Source organism: Dipodomys spectabilis, unplaced genomic scaffold (assembly GCF_019054845.1).
Source record: "Dipodomys spectabilis isolate Male_0828 unplaced genomic scaffold, ASM1905484v1 ptg000048l, whole genome shotgun sequence".
Taxonomy (NCBI): domain Eukaryota; kingdom Metazoa; phylum Chordata; class Mammalia; order Rodentia; family Heteromyidae; genus Dipodomys; species Dipodomys spectabilis.
This window is the reverse complement of record NW_024870725.1, coordinates 1,392,961-1,410,558: the sequence shown is the minus strand read 5'-3', so window position 1 is coordinate 1,410,558 and position 17,598 is coordinate 1,392,961.

Here is a 17,598-nt window from a genome sequence, read left to right as displayed (position 1 = left end):
TCAGCCCCTGAATTTTATAATTTCTGAGCAAAAAAACAAAAGATGTCCAAATATGAGCTTATAAATATAAGAAAGTAACTATTGGAACATCCAGAAATTTAATTTCTTATACTCAGAATGTGATTTGTACTAAAAATTAAATGCATATTTGGAAAAAATTAAACACACTTTAAATGAAAATCTAAGTAAATAGAGGAAGTGGTACAATTTTTTAATCATGGCTAATAAACTTAATACATTTTCCTTTCTAGGTCCATATACTATTTGTATACATTTTGATAGATAATAAGTAAGTAAAATAAACACTGATTTTTTCAGATGAGCTTTAATTCTTTGGAGAAGTAAGCTTTTCATAAAACTTTAAGTAAAATTTGTGTGTGCATGCTTGTGGTGTGTTAAGATGGATGTAATCATGGAAACATCAGCATATATCTATTTGGTTTTTAGAATATTCAACTTATCTGCTATAATCTAGAAGTATATGTATCAGATGTAGTCATTTAACATTAGTCATTCTATTTTTATGTTATTTTTATGTATAGAGTTTTATTGTAAAGATACTGTTCAGAGGGGTTACAGTTACATGAGTAAGGTAATGAGTACATTTCCTATGGAGCATTGCTACCTCCTGCTTTGTTTTTCCTCTACCATCCCTTTTCTCCCCACCTCTTCGACTTCATCCTCCCACCCCCTGAAGCTGTAAAGTTCATTTTCAACATACTGACATATATTGCATTGTTGCAATGGGTCAACCCGTATCCTTATGTCAGCATTTTATGTCATTTTTATAAGTTGATCTCATTTGTTAATGGGTCACTCTGAATACTGGTAGTGTTTGATTTTCAAATTTTTCTCATAGTTGATGCTCTTTTTAGTGTACTGTAAAAATTCATTGACTATTTGCTAATGGTTTAAAAACTGCAAGCATTGTGGTATTGCAAGTACAAAAAATATTCAGGAAAGGTATTATTGGCCAAAAAATTTTCCTGGAAAAGAAAACTATTCAGATGCACAAAATAAACCAGATATTATAGTGTGCAGTTCAGTATAAGTATCTCAAACAATACAGAAAAGAAGAATGCAGAAACTTAAAGTAAGTTCTACATTGTTACATTTACAATGGCATCCTTCCAAGTATCTCTTTTTCATTTGAAGTGTATTTAGATGTGTTGCCTGTATATGTTTAAATTTGAATGCTTGTTAACCTCTTTAGCTATCTTTTTTCTCTATCTGTTCTTCTGTTCTAGGCTATATCTGTCATCCCACTGTATCAAAACATAAACAGTCAAGTATAAACTATATACAAATAATTTCACACAAAAATGTTATTCATGTTATATTTCAGTGCTAATATTTTTTATATTTGGCAAATTGTTGATACACATATATTTCATTAACACTTTATTTTGGCTTTTCTTGTGTTTCTGGGTATCAAAATTAGGACATTGCACATACTGGCAAGGACTTTACCACTGAGTTACATATCAACCCTCTCATTATTTCTCCTGGGGCTTGAACTCAGGGCCTCAATTTTGTTCTTGAGCTTCTTTTTACTCAAGGCTTGGGTTTTACCACTTCAATTGTAACACAAATTCTGACTTATTCTGAGTAATTTGTTGGAGATAAGTCTCTAGATTTTTCCAAGAGACTAAAACTGTGATACTCAGATCTAAGCATCCTGAGTAGGAAGGATTACAAGCATGAGCCTCGAGCACCTGGTCCTCTCACTATTTATGAAGGCTATATATTACCTGGCCATAGAAAAATTCAGATGATATCTTTTATCAGTTTTTACCATAGATACTTAGAGCATTATTTTTAATATTTCTTTATTTTTGCTGTGACAAAGTTCTTTGGTGCATATATCTCTTTCACAATTATTCATTTGTAGCTACAGACAAATGTCATGGAAAGTTTTTGTTGGGTCAAACGGAATTTAGTCTTAAATGCTGCTATGTTAAACATTTTTGACATGTATTGATTATCTTAATTACTTTGTCTTTATGTTATAAACTTTCAATTTTTTTATTTTAAATTTTCATTTTACAAGGTTAACTAAGGAAGTATGGGTGTATCTTTGACTTCTCTCTATATGTTATAGGTAATATATAATAAATATATAATATTATAATATATAATATGCTCTTTTAAATTATATATAAATAACTAATACATTATATATAATATATTATATCTAATGCAATATATGTTAGATATTATGTTAGATGCATTAGAATAATTTATATTAGATATAATATATACTACATATTTATATATAAAATATATTTTAACACATATCATATATTATATATAATATACCATAAAGATATGTATTTTATTCAGAGATGTCATTTATCATACATATTCAACCACCAATTAAATATTATCTTGTGTTTATATTTTTAGGAATGATTTACTTTTAACATTTGAGACTTCATTGTCTGTATCAGGAGTGATGTTTTCATTTTTTTTTTAATTTAATTTTATTTGTGAACATACTATAGAGAGGGATTACAATTACATGGGCAGGATAATGCATACATTTCTTACCAAGCATAGCAGCCTCCTCCTTTGTTCACCCTTCACCTCCCTTCCCAGCCTCCCCCCTCCCCCCCAATCCCAATCCTTCTCCTTCCCCCTCTTCCCCGCCCACCGACTTTGTAAAGCTGGTTTTAGACATGACAACTTGTACTTCTCACTGTTACAACAGGTCCACCTGTATCCTTAAACAACTGGTTTTTCCCCATCTCCTCCACAAGTTATACTGACATCAAATATAGTGAAAGCAGGGGTTATACTGTGGGGGAGGGACATACAAAGCAGCAAAGAGATAATCTTATAAATGTGTTAGAAACACATGCATGAAAGAAAAAAACATTTTCCTGACATCACATTACCTGACCTTTTTCGCTTGACTCATACATATAATAGATATTGCAAATAAGGAAAACCATGGGAACTATGTTTCTTTGGGCCTGGCTTATTTCACTTAATATAATTTTTTTTTAAATTTTTCCATTTCCTAACAAATGGGGCAATGTCATTCTTTCTGATGGAGGCATAGAATTCCATTGTGTATATATACCACATTTTCTTGATCCATTCATCTACTGAGGGGCATCTGGGTTGGTTCCATATTTTAGCTATGGTAAATAATGCTGCAATAAACATAGTTGTGCTGGTAGCTTTAGTGTGGTCTTGTTTGTAAACATTTGGGTAAATGCCCAAAAGTGGGATTGCTGGGTCATAGGGGAGTTCTATGTGAAGTCTTTTGAGGAACCTCCATACTGCTTTCCAAAGTGGTTGAACAAGTTTACATTCCCACCAACAATGAAGTAAGGTTCCTTTCTGTCCACATCCCCTCCAGCATCTATTGTTGTTAGAGTTCTTGATTTTTGCCATTCTAACTGGAGTGAGGTGATATCTCAATATTGTTTTGATTTGAATTTCTTTTATGGCTAGGGATGTTGAACACTTCTTCATGTGTCTATTGGCCATCCTTCTTTCTTCTTCAAAGAAGTTTCTCTTTAAGTCTTTCGCCCACTTATTTATTGGGCAGTTGTTTCTTTGAGGATTTGTTGTTGGGGAATTTAATTTTTTGAGTTCCAAGTATATTTTAGATATGAGACCCTTGTCCATTGTATGGCTAGTAAAGATCTTCTCCCAATCGGTGGGCTTTCTATTGATCTTGCTAGCTATGTCATTTGCCCTGCAGAAGCTCTGCAACTTTATGCAATCCCATTTGTCCAACCTTTCTTTGATTTGTTGTGTTTCCGGGTCTCTATTCAGAACATTTCGGCCTGAGCCAGGGAGACCTAGGGTTTCTCCTATTCCATCCTGTAATGTTTTCAGAGTGTCTGCTTTGAGTTCAAGGTCTTTGATCCATTGGGAGTTGATTCTGGTGCAGGGTGAAATATAAGGATCTAGCTTTAGTTTTCTACATGTAGTTAACCAATTTTGGCAGCACCATTTACTGAAGAGGCTGTCTTTCTTCCATTCTATTGTTTTAGCTCCCTTATTGAAGATTAGATGGCTATAGGTCTGTAGGTTCATTTCTGGGCTTTCAATTCTATTCCATTGGTCCTGAGGTATGGTCTTAAGCCAATACCAAGCTGTTTTGATTACTATGGCTTTATAGTAGAGTTTGAAATTTGGTATTGATATTCCTCCAGCAGTGTTCTTTCTGTTGACTAGCGTTTTTGCTATTCGGGGTCTTTTATTGTTCCATATGAATTTTTGGATTGCCTCTTCTATTTCCTTGAAGAATGAGGTTGGAATTTTGATAGGTATTGCGTTGAATTTGTAGATAGCCTTGGGAAGTATTGCCATTTTCACGATGTTAATCTTTCCAATCCAGGAGCATGGGAGGCTTTGCCATTTTTTAAGTTCTGTGTTGATTGCCTTTTTCAAGATTTTAAAGTTTTCATCATAGAGGTCCTTCACTTCTTTGGTTATGTTAATTCCTAGGAATTTTATTTTTTGTGGGGCTATTACAAATGGAGTTGCTTTCCTAATTTCAGCCACACTTTTCTCATTGTTGGCATACAGAAAAGCCATTGATTTTTGGGGGTTAATTTTATAACCTGCTATTTACCAAAGTTTTGAATCAGCTTGAGTAATTTGGGAGTGGAGTCTATGGGATTCTTTAAATACAAGATCATGTCATCTGCAAAGAGGGAGAGTTTTATTTCTTCTTTCCCTATTTGGATCCCCTTTATGTCTGGCATCTTGTCTTATTGCTGTAGCTAGGCATTCTAATACTAGATTGAAGAGAAGTGGAGAGAGTGGACATCCTTGTCTTGTTCCTGAGTTAAGAGGAAATGGCTTTAGTTTTTCACCATTAAGTATAACGCTGGCTGTAGGTTTGTCATATACAGCCTTTATTGTATTGAGGAATGTTCCATGGATTCCTAATTTTTCCAAAACCTTCATCATAAAGGGGTGTTGGATCTTGTCGAATGCTTTTTCTGCATCTATTGAGATAACCATGTGATTCTTATTCTTGCTCCTGTTGATGTGATGAATAATATTAATTGATTTGCATATATTGAACCAGCTTTGCATCCCTGAAATGAATCCTGTTTGATCATGGTGTATGATTTTTTGGATGAATTGTTGAAGTCGATTGGCCAAAATTTTGTTGAGAAGTTTTGCGTCAATGTTCATCAATGCAATGGGTCTATACTTCTCTTTCTTTGATGAGTCCCTGCCTGGTTTTGGGATGAGGGTTATGATGGCTTCATAGAATGTGTTCGCTAGTGAGCTTTCTCTTTCAATTTCATTGAATAGTTGGAGGAGTATTGGTGTGAGCTGTGCTTTGAAGGCCTTGTACAATTCCGCTGTAAAACCATCTGGTCCTGGACTTTTCTTAGCTGGGAGGTCTCTCATTGCTGTTTCTATTTCAATGCTTGATATGGGCCTGTTAAGATAGTTTGACTCATCCTGGTTTAGTTTTGGCATGTCAATATTGGCTAGGGAAACGTCCATTTCTGTCAAGTTCTCAAAATTATTACCTTAAAGGTTTGAGAAGTATTCCCTTATAATGTTCTGAATCTTGGTTGTTTCCGTGGTGATGTTTCCATTCTCATCACTGAGTTTATTAATTTGGATGTGTTGTCTTCTTTTTCTGATAAGATTTGCTATGGGTCTGTCAATTTTGTTAATTTTTTCGAAGAACCAATTCTTTGTTTTGTTGTTTTTTCTATAGTATTTTTGGATTCTAATTCATTTAATTCTGGTTTAATTTTAATTATTTCTTTCCGTCTACTGGATTGGGGTTTATCTTGCTGCTCTTTTTCAAGGAGGTTTAGATGTGTCATTAAATTGCTAGTTTCAGATCTCTCCAATTTGTTGATGTAGGCGCTCAGAGCTATAAACTTGACTCTGAGTACTGCTTTTGCTGTGTCTCAGAGGAGCTGGTAATTTGTGTGTTCATTTTTGTTGAATAGCACGAACATTTGAATTTCCTTTCTAATCTCTTCCATGGCCCACTCATGATTTAGCAGTGTGTTGTTCAGCCTCCATGTGATACCGGACTTTCTTTGGTGGCTTTTGGTGTTGAGTTCTAATTTTATTCCCTTGTGGTCAGAGAGAATGCAAGGTATAACTTCAATGTTTCTGAATTTAGACAAGTGTGCTTTGTGGCCTAGAATGTGGTCTATTTTAGAAAACGTTCCATGTGCTGCTGAGAAAAAGGTGTATTCTGATGCTTCTGGGTGAAATGTTCGGTAGATGTCTGTTAAGTCTAGTTGATCTATGCAGCTGTTTAGATTTGTGGTTTCTCTGCTGAGTTTTTGCAGAGTTGATCTATCTAGTGGGGAGAGTGGTGTATTAAAATCCCCAACAATTAATGTCTTTGTATCTATATGGGATTTGAGGGAAAGTAGTGTTTCTTTGATAAATTTGGGTGCTCCATTGTTTGGCGAATAGATATTTAGAATTGTAATATCCTCCTGAATGAGAGATCCCTTAATTAGTATATAGCGTCCTTCTTTATCTTTTCTCACGAATTTTAATTTGAGGTCTATTTTATCTGATATTAGGATTGCAACTCCCGCCTGTTTATGGGGGCCGTTTGCTTGGTAGATTTTGTTCCAGCCTTTAACATTGAAAATGTGTTTGTTTTTACAGGCAAGATGTGACACCTGCAGGCAGCAGATAGAAGGGTCTTGTTTTTTAATCCAACTAGACAGTCTATGTCGCTTAATTGGAGAGTTCAGTCCCTTAACATTAAGAGATAGGACCGAGAGGTATTTGGGAGTTCCTGCCATGTTATCCAACTTCTTGGGGGCTGCGAAAACGGGGTTCTTCCTATGGTTCTTGGATTCTCAGTTTGGGTGCAGTTTCTTGAATTTTATTGTGGTCTTGTTGGTTTTCTATGTGTAGGACATCTTTATGAATCTTTTGTAGGGCTGGTTTGGTGGAGATGTATTGTTTCATTTTTTCTTTGCTATGGAAGGTTTTTATTTGGCCTTCAGTTATGAAGGAGAGTTTAGCTGGGTACAGTATTCTTGGTAGATAGTTGTTTGTTTTTAGGGCATGGCATACATCATTCCAGGCTCTTCTTGCTTTGATTGTCTCTGCTGAGAAATCTGAGGTGATTCTAATTGGCTTCCCTTTATAGGTGATTAACCTTTTCTCCTTGACAGCTTTAAGGATCTTTTCCTTGTTCTGAGTTGATCCTGTGTGGATTATAATGTGAGGGTGGGATGTCCTATTCTGGTCTGGTTTATTTGGGGTTCTAAAAGCTTCTTGTATCTGAATAGGCCTATCTTTTGTATGTTTGGGAAGTTCTCTGCTAGGATCCTGTTAAACAAATTTCCTAGACCATTAACTTCTGTTTCTAGGTGCTCATCTACACCCATTATCCTTAGATTAGGCCTTCTGATGGTGTCTTCCAGGTGTTGGATAGATCTATCATATTTCTTGGACTTGTCTTGGATCATTGTATGTTCTTTCTCTATAGTATCTGGGCTGTCTTCAATCCCTGAGATTCGATCTTCTGCATGGTCTAACCTGCTGTCAAGACTCTCTACTTTGTTTTTTATCTCTTTTCCTTCCATTTGGTCGGCTTTGATAGCTTCAAATTCTTTGTTGAAGCTCTGTTTTAGGTCTTGTAGGAATTTCTTTACTTTCTTAATTTGGTGTTCAGTGTTTGTTCTCAAATCACTTAGTTGATTGGTTGTGGTTTCTTTGGACTCCCATTCCTTTTGTTGGGTTCCATTCAGCATTCCCTTTGTGGTCTCCCTGACTTCCTTCAGCTCTTTGTTAATGTATTCCATGAATGCCTTATTGATCTTTGTGTATTCTCTATCTGCTCTCTCAATTTCTGTATTATTCTTTCATCAGCTTCCTCCCATTCGTGGGAATCCTGCAGTTCTCTTTTAGTGTTCTCAGCTTGCTCATGCCATTCCTCCCTTTCTCTTTGAGTATTCTCAAGTTGCTCACACAAATCCTGTATCAGTTTTTGAGTAGCTTCCTCACACTTATGATATTCCTGTATAAACTTTTGGGATGCCTCCTCTCTCTCCCTATCACGCTCATACAGAGTCCTTTGTAAATTGTCAAACTTTCCATTTATCATGTTTGCCAGCAGTGTTTGTAGAGCTGTTTGGGAACTCTCCTCTGGATTATTCATTATCTGTTCTGTCCCCTGATTATCAAGATTGGGAATTGAGATACCCGGATTTGCCATTTTTCTTGTGCTTTTCCGGCTTACTCTGCCCATTTGAGATGAAAATAGCACCAGTTTTGTGCTAGAACACTATCTTAAGGCAACCATCAACCAAAGTTTGCATTTGTACAGTCAATAGTCTACAGATACAATCTAGTTCAACAGATACATCTATTCAACATCAAACAACTATATGTTAATGGGCTTCGAACCCCAGAGTAGAATTTGGAAAACCAGAAATTATTAGGGTTAGGGAGAGATGTGGGTAAAAAATAGGAATAGATTGGTGTGGGGAGGCACAGGGAGAGTTAACTATGTCCTAATCTCAATGCAGGAAATAATTTGGGTAGGATGCAAGTAGAGAGAGAGAGAAAAAGAAGAAAGGGAAAGAGAAATGAAAAGTGACCAGAAAAAAAAATAGAAACGTAAAAATTAATATTATTATGGAGATTAAAAGACAATCTATTTAGAGAGGAATGTGAATATATTTGAGATGGGGAGGGACATAGAGGAGATGTGAAAAACTTAAAAAATGCTTAAAATATTATATAGGGATAAAGAGGTAGTTCTGCTATTAAGGAATTTAAGTCTCAGAGGTTTTGAATTGAGTAATAAATTTGTGGATTAAGTGTGTACACAATGGCGGATAGGGTCTACTAGTTAACTACGGGTTTATCTGAGGATGTGCAGGACAAGAGTTAAGTCACATAAAGAAGAACAAAAGAGAAGAAAAGGTGAAAAGGATAAGAAAGGGAGAAAAAAGATCAGAAGTTCAGTAGAGCTAAACAAAAAACAAAAAGATAATTAAAAAAGAAAGAAAAAGAGAAAGAAGACAAGAAAAGAAAGGAAAACGCTCATTCACGTATTCCTAAAATATAATTAAAAGAGGAAAAAAAAAGTTACTGGAAAACAATTTTTTTTCAAAAAGGCAAAAATTAAAGATTAATAAATGTTTTAGAAAAGAAAAAAATTTTTATGTACATAAGGTATCAAAAAAAAAAGTTCTTTGATTTTTTTTTTTTTGATTTTTTTGGGCGGGGTGGGAAGAATCCTGTATCTCCCTTGTGTCTGTAACCAGCCTCTTGTTGGAGTCTCTGGTCTGCTTGAGGTGCTGTGGCTTGATTGGTTTCTTAAGTCAGTTTGTTCAAACAGGCAGAAAAATGCTCTGCTTTACGCAAAATTTTGAAATCCCCCTCCCAGGCTAGTTCATTGGGAGACAGATCTGCTTTGAGTATCACAAAAGAGGAGGATGTAGTGATGAGGCTAGGTTCTGGGTAGAGTTGAGGCCTTTCAACAAACAGTAGCTTTTCCCTGGTGCTATTTTGTGAAAAACTCACAGAGCCCAGCCTGGAGCCATTCTCAGGGTTTCTGTTTTTCAATTGATTGTGGGGGCTGCTAGAGGGAGGGGCAGCCTCTGGCTCTGGTTACCCTTTGGGGAAAGCCACTCCTATGGCTGGCGCCTGAGCTGGGTGACTTTTCCCTGAATGGAGCTGAGTCTGGCAGGTCACTTCACCGTTAAGTTCTTGTGACCTGCTAAATGACTCATTTTATTCCAAGGCCTGAGTTGGAGCTTGCATCTCCTCTGAGCTTTGAAGGTATCCAAGATGGAGATCACCGGTGCTGGGGGGGGAGGGGTGGCCTTCCCTTCTCTGCTCCCGGAGAAGGAGTGAGGACGTCAGGTTTCTACTCACTGGCGAGTCTTGGTTCCTGGGTCGTCTCTGGTCTGCAAACTGCAGGATGAAGATGTCAACTCCTTGTCGGTTCTTGCTAGTGTTGAGTAGAATCCGCTCACCTGCTGCGTCTGGCTCCTTGGTCCCGGATTCTCACAGGAGTGATGTTTTCTAAGTTCATCTTATATTTTTCAACTTTTTTTTTCTTTTTATTTTATTTTATTTGTGAACATACTGTACAGAGGTTTTACAATTACGTGGGCAGGATAATGCGTACATTTCTTACCAAGCATTGCAGCCTCCTCCTTTGTTTACCCTTCACCTCCCTTCCCAGCCTCCCCCCTTCCCCCCAATCCCAATCCTTCTCTTTCCCCCCCCTTCCACCCCCACCGACGTTGTAAAGCTCGTTTTGGACATGACAACTTGTACTTCTCATTGTTGCAACAGGTCCACCTGTATCCTTAAACAACTGGTTTTTCCCCATCTCCTCCACAAGTTATACTGAGATCAAATATAGTGAAAGCAGGGGTTATACTGTGGGGGAGGGACATACAAAGCAACAAAGAGATAATCTTATAAATGCGTTAGAAACACATGCATGAAAGAAAAAAACATTAAAATACATATCTAAGGGTTCATTTTCCTGACATCACATTATCTGACCTTTTCCGCTTGACTCTTACATATACTAGATATTGCAAATAAGGGAAACCATGGGACCTATGTTTCTTTGGGCCTGGCTTATTTCACTTAATATAATTTTTTCCAAGTTTTTCCATTTCCTAACAAATGGGGCAATGTCATTCTTTCTGATGGAGGCATAGAATTCCATTGTGTATATATACCACATTTTCTTGATCCATTCATCTACTGAGGGGCATCTGGGTTGGTTCCATATTTTAGCTATGGTAAATAATGCTGCAATAAACATAGTTGTGCTGGTAGCTTTAGTGTGGTCTTGTTTGTAAACATTTGGGTAAATGCCCAAAAGTGGGATTGCTGGGTCATAGGGGAGTTCTATGTGAAGTCTTTTGAGGAACCTCCATACTGCTTTCCAAAGTGGTTGAACAAGTTTACATTCCCACCAACAATGAAGTAAGGTTCCTTTCTGTTCACATCCCCTCCAGCATCTGTTGTTGTTAGAGTTCTTGATTTTTGCCGTTCTAACTGGAGTGAGGTGATATCTCAATATTGTTTTGATTTGAATTTCTTTTATGGCTAGGGATGTTGAACACTTCTTCATGTGTCTATTGGCCATCCTTCTTTCTTCTTCAGAGAAGTTTGTCTTTAAGTCTTTCGCCCACTTATTTATTGTGCAGTTGTTTCTTTGAGGATTTGTTGTTGGGGAGTTTAATTTTTTGAGTTCCAAGTATATTTTAGATATGAGACCCTTGTCCGTTGTATGGCTAGTAAACATCTTCTTCCAATCCGTGGGCTTTCTATTGATCTTTCTAGCTTTGTCATTTGCCTTGCAGAAGCTCTGCAACTTTATGCAATCCCATTTGTCCAACCTTTCCTTGATTTGTTGTGTTTCCGGGTCTCTATTCAGAACATTTCGGCCTGAGCCAGGGAGACCTAGGTTTTCTCCTATTCCTTCCTGTAATGTTTTCAGAGTGTCTGCTTTGAGTTCAAGGTCTTTGATCCATTTGGAGTTGATTCTGGTGCAGGGTGAAATACAAGGATCTAGCTTTAGTTTTCTACATGTAGTTAACCAATTTTGGCAGCACCATTTACTGAAGAGGCTGTCTTTCTTCCATTCTATTGTTTTAGCTCCCTTATCAAAGATTAGATGGCTATAGGTCTGTAGGTTCATTTCTGGGTTTTCAATTCTATTCCATTGTTCCTGAGGTCTGTTCTTGATCGAATCTCAGGGATTGAAGACTGCCTAGATATTATAGAGAAAGAACATATAACCATCCAAGACAAGTCCAAGAAATATGATAGAGCTATCCAACACCTGGAACACACCATCAGAAGGCCTACTATAAAGCCATATTTTTCAACTTTTAAAAATTTTCACTTTTCTAAGCTCTCACAAATGACTAAATTTCAGCGTAGAATTTCTTATTTATATAATTATATTTATTTGTGTTATAGGACATCAATAGCTTATATGTTATGTCTTTTAATTAATTCCACCTACATTTTTTCATTTTTATTTCAAAATTTTTCAGTACCTTTCTAACTTTCCATGATTCTAAATGATTTTTTAATTTACTTTTACACTGAATGTATATCATTCATTCTTTTAATAAACATTGATATTATTAGTGATAGAATTTTTAAAATAATATTGGCTTGTCTATAATTTTCATTAGCTAAACCGTACATTTGGAAATATTTCTTTACATATATTTTATTATTGGATTTATTTTGTAAATCTAGAGAACCTCTCAGATCAAAGCAGTCACATGTAATCCTATGTAGGCGAAAGTAAAGATTCAGTGGAATATAGTACAATTTTTTTAGGAGAGCAGAACTGCTGAATAGTATGAAGCTTACAAGATATTTAATCTTGATAAGCTTCCATCTTACTTTCGATAAAATTCGAAGTCAGAAATTTTTACATATTTAAGCACAGCCCTGCACTCTTCCCATCTCAATCACTATGTTTATAATTTCAAAAATGAAAAATCTTTCTCTCTGTCTCTGTCTCTGTCTCTTCATACACAAACACATGTGCACATACATGCACACACACACACACATCTGCTTCTGGTAAGGCACAAAACAAAACAATGATGGAAAGAGAAATAAACAGAGATGCAAGGAAGAAAGAAAGAGAGAGAGAGATAAAGAAAGGAAGGAAGGAAGGAAGGAAGGAAGAAAGGAAGGAAAGAAGGAAGGAAGGACAGAAAGAAAGGAAGGAAGGACAGAAAGAAAGGAAGGAAGGAAGGAAAGAAAGAAGGAAGGAAGGAAAGAAAGGAAGGAAGTAAGGAAGGAAGGAAGGAAGGAAGGAAGGAAGGAAGGAAGGAAGGAAGGAAGGAAGGAAGGAAAGGAAGAAGGAACGGAGGGAAGGAAGAAGGAAGAGAGGGCAGGAAGAAGGAAGGGAGGGAAAGGGGAGAAATAAAACAGGATTGTAAAGAATGAAATGAAAAGAAAGGGAAAAGATTCAAGACAACACACACATATGAAAAGTCCACTGCTAGTCACAGGCTTCTTCAACTAGGGCTCCATTTGTGTTCTGTGCCTTCTAAAAATGCCATCATCTGAGAGCCAAGTTTCAGCCTGTGGTATTTGGGAGGCATTTAGGATGCACTTATGTTCAAGATTTAATAGACACCCAGCTACTGCATCACTATGTGACATAGCATATTGAATGTATATAATTTTCCATACACCAAAATATCAATACACTACCTGTGATTCTTTTTGCTTTTACTAAGTGCCAAGAGACAATAATAACTTGGAATCACTTAAGGTCCAAATAAAGTATTCAACTGCATGGCAAAGCTTCATATTTAATTCCATGTCTAAGTTGTAGACAAAGGTTTGGACTTTTAGTGTAGAGGTTTAGATAAATAACATCCTTGTTTTTGCTTTATTTGTTTGGCTACAGCTCATATATTCCTCTTCTGCTGCTTCAACATCCTTTATTTCATGAAGAAAAAACAGCATTTCAGGTATAGCAAATTTGTAAATATAGATCATAATCTTTGTTTTACACTTTTGAAAGAAACCAAAATTCTTTTGTGTATATTTTTAAAGTAGCATAGCAATATATATATCATATTCAATTGTGTGTGTAGAAAGATATTTGAAGCCATATGAAAGCAATAAATTATCTAGAGTGAAACCGATAGTTAATGCTTGGCCCAAGCAAGCATTATTTTTTTTAACTATATTAAAACCCTCTAATTATTTTAAAATAGGCAGTTGTCTATTGAATTGGTTATGTTACTTCTCTCCCTAGCTGTGGTTGAAATGCATTTTCTTTTTTTTTTTTATAGAGAGATTATTTATTGTAGAGATACTGTGCAGAGGGGTTACATGAGTAAGGTAATAAGTACATTTACTATCAAGTTTTGTTAACTCCTTTTTTTCCCCTACCATCCCTTATCTCCCCAATCCCCCCACCCCAAGTTGTAAAGTTCATATTCAACATAGTGTCTTGTACATCTCATTGTTACAGTGGGTCAATCTGTATCCTTATTTCAGCATTTGATATTTCTCTTCCCCTCCCCAAATTAGAAAAATGTATATACAACTTGCAGGGCAACAGAATCAAATACAGTAACAACAGGAGTTATACCATGAGGGAAGAACATACAAAAGAAAGCAAAGAAAAAAAATCACATAGTCCATTAAAAACAACAGCAACAAAGGAAAAACCTCTTGTGTCCCTATCTTGGTGTTCATTTCACTTTGCATCATCTTATATGGTCATAATTACATAGTTTTTGACCCTTTCTGCTTGTCTGGTTTATTATCCTAGATGTATACTAGTTATTGCAAATAAGAGAAACCATGGGACCTATGTTTCTTTGGGTCTGGCTTACTTCACTTAATGTAATTTTTTTCTAAGTCTTTCTATTTCCTAACAAATGAGGTGGTGTCATTCTTTCTGATGGAGACATAGAAATTCCGTTGTGTATATATACCACATTTTCTTGATCCTTTCATCTACTGAGGAGCATCTGGGTTGGTTCCATATCTTAGCTATGGTGAATAATGCTGAGATAAACATAGTTGTGCTGGTAGTTTTAGTATGACCTTGTTTGTGATCATTTGGGTAAATGCCCAAAAGTGAAATTGCTAGATCGTATGGGAGCTCTATGTGGAGTCTTTTGAGAAACCTCCATACTGCTTTCCAAAGTGGTTGAACAGTTTACACTCCCACCAACAATGCAGTAAGGTTCCCTTTTGGCCACATCCCCTTTAGCATCTGTTGTTATTAGATTTCTTGATTACAGCCATTCTAAATGGGGTGAGGTAGAATCTCAATGTGTTTTGATTCATATGAAATGCATTTTCTAAAGTGTTTCTCATTTGCTAATGAATCAGGATAAACATATTTTCAAATTCTATCACAATTAAGTCTTCACATTTGAACTTAAACATGGATGAGAGCTCATCTCTTTTTGACATATTCTCATGTCCATGGTTCAATTGATAAGACTTTTATGTCATTTTATATGTATGTATAGAGTATTCTTGGCAAGTATGAAATTGAAAAATTAAAATTAACTTTTATCATTTGCCCTTAATTAATTGTTTTCTAAAATCTTTTTTCAAGTTCAAATACTTTAATATGAGAGCTATTACACCTTTTATTCGTTGAAACAAATGGTAAGTGTACTCATTTCCTAGTGAATATTTCTGCATTTTCTAAAAATGGTTTTCTGAACTGCTACAGTTTATGTAATCACTATAGTTTACTGTGTTGCTCATAATACTTTAATGCCTATTTTTAAAACTCTCAGGAGGCATACTATAAGATTGGTCTCTTTGAATACGCCATAAAGCATTGTTCTAATTCTGTGGAGCTCTAAGATTTTATTCAAGGTGATATATTTCTGCTGCAATGGTATTCCTCATTTGCTACTAAAGGCAGGTCTTCATTGAATATGCATTTCAAGTTCTTAAGTTCGTGAGTAATTTTTTTTTGTTTTTCTGAAGATAGTAGGGAAAATGCACAATGTGGCCAGGAAAATGTTTTCTTTTGGGTTTGGAAATTATTAATTTTGTGACAATCGTAATAAATTGTGTTAATAATTCCAGAATTATATCCTATGTATCAATGGAAAAGATTCTACTAATTGAAATATCTCATTCTTTTTTACCTGCTGAAATTCTTTTTTTAACGTGGGTGATAGCTATTTACCCTAAATTTTTCATAGACACTTTATTGATATGATTTATTTAAAAACAGAAACAAGATACAACATGTTTGGACTTATAAAACTGCTCTATTTCTTTGTCTATTTATTCAGTGGGATATTTGGTCTATTGCAGCTTACTTTTTGAGCTCTTTATATCATCCAGGATTAATAACTTGTTGAATAACTTTCAGATATTTTCTCATCCTGTACATTGTGAATTCTGCTTATTGTATCTTTCATCTGTGGAATCTGTTTTAATTTGATGCAATCCCATTTGTTAATTCATGCTCTTATTTCCTGATCTTATTTTTGAAAGTTTTCTGCTTGTTACATCAAGTGTTTCTCCTATATTTACCTGAAGTTGATTCAAAGTTTCTGGTCTAACATCAAGAATTTTGATGTGTGCATTGCGGGGAGGGAGCAGGGTCGAAGTTGTGGGCTTGAACTCAGGGCCTGGGTACTGTCCTTGAGTATTTCTGCTTAAGGGTATTGCTCTACTGCTATGAGCCACAGTGCCACTTTGAGATCTCTAGTGGTTAATTGGAGACAATAGTCTCATGGACTTTGGTGCCCATGGTTTGTATCAAACGGTAATCATCACATCTCACCCTCCTGATTAGCTAGGATTACAGGAAACAGTCACCAGCTCCAGGATTGATTGGTTTATTTTTTGTACAAAATGAGGAATAGGGTGTCTACTTTCACTCCTTTACATATCAATACCTCGTTTCCCAAACATAAATTTTTGAAGACGTATTTTTTCCAATCTATTATTGGCTATATATTAAATCCATGATTTGCTTGAGAGTTGGAATTATAGATGTGTGCCATTATGCTAATGGAGATTTTATTTATTTATTTATTTTTGGTCAATTGTGGGGCTTGAACTCTTGGCTAAGGCGCTGTTACTGAGCTCTTGAACTCAAGACGAGTGCTCTACCACTTGAACGATAGCACCACTTCATGTTTTCTGGTTGTTAATTGCGATAAGAATCTTACAGACTTTCCTGCTTGAGCTGTCTTTGAACCTCGATCCTTAGATCTCGGCCTCCTGAGTAGCTAGTATTACAGGCATGAGCCACTGGCACCCAGCTAAATATCATTTTTTTGGACTGAATATGCCACCTACTAGGATTCAGATTCAAAATTATATCCATATCAGGTGATACTATGAGTTGGAATATTTGAGAGGTGATTGGATCATGACATTGGAGTACTTCTGAACAGAATTTGTTCCTTGATTAAATAGAACCTCAAAGATTTCTTTAACTCTCCTTCAAACATATTAAGGTACAAAGTTGGCAGTCTTCAATCCATCTCAGTGTCCTTCCCAATATGTTGAGAATTTGATTTTAGGCAACTAAACTTGTACAGAACAGTTTTTCTATTTGATCGATTAAAAAAATGATTGACTGACTTCTACAGCCTCATCAAGATTATTAGTATAAAACTGATAGTTAGACTCACATATTTGAGCTCCATGCTCAGTATTCAATCCCCTATCTGTAGAAAAAAAAATCTGTATGGATAAACACACTAAGAGTCTCTACTAGAAGATTTTTTTATTTCATAGAAACTAATTATTCATACAGTTTAATTGAAAACTATTTCCAATACTAGCATATTTAGCAATTGCAGGTTGAATGTTGGTAATTTTAGCACTGTTTCAATTCTAAAGTATTTAAGCTTTGACTGACAGAAGCATAATACTTCATGAGATGTGAGATGTACTAAATTAGCTGATGAGTGAAAACTAAAAGCTATTAAGATGTTAATCACTACTTATGTAACTGCAACCCCTCTGTACATTACCATTTAATAAGAATAAAAATTTAAAAAAACAATTGGTATTGATACAGATATTTATAAAATGTGTTTATATGTGATTTATCTTTCTCAAGAAATGAGAATTCAATATTTCTGGCCATCAAAT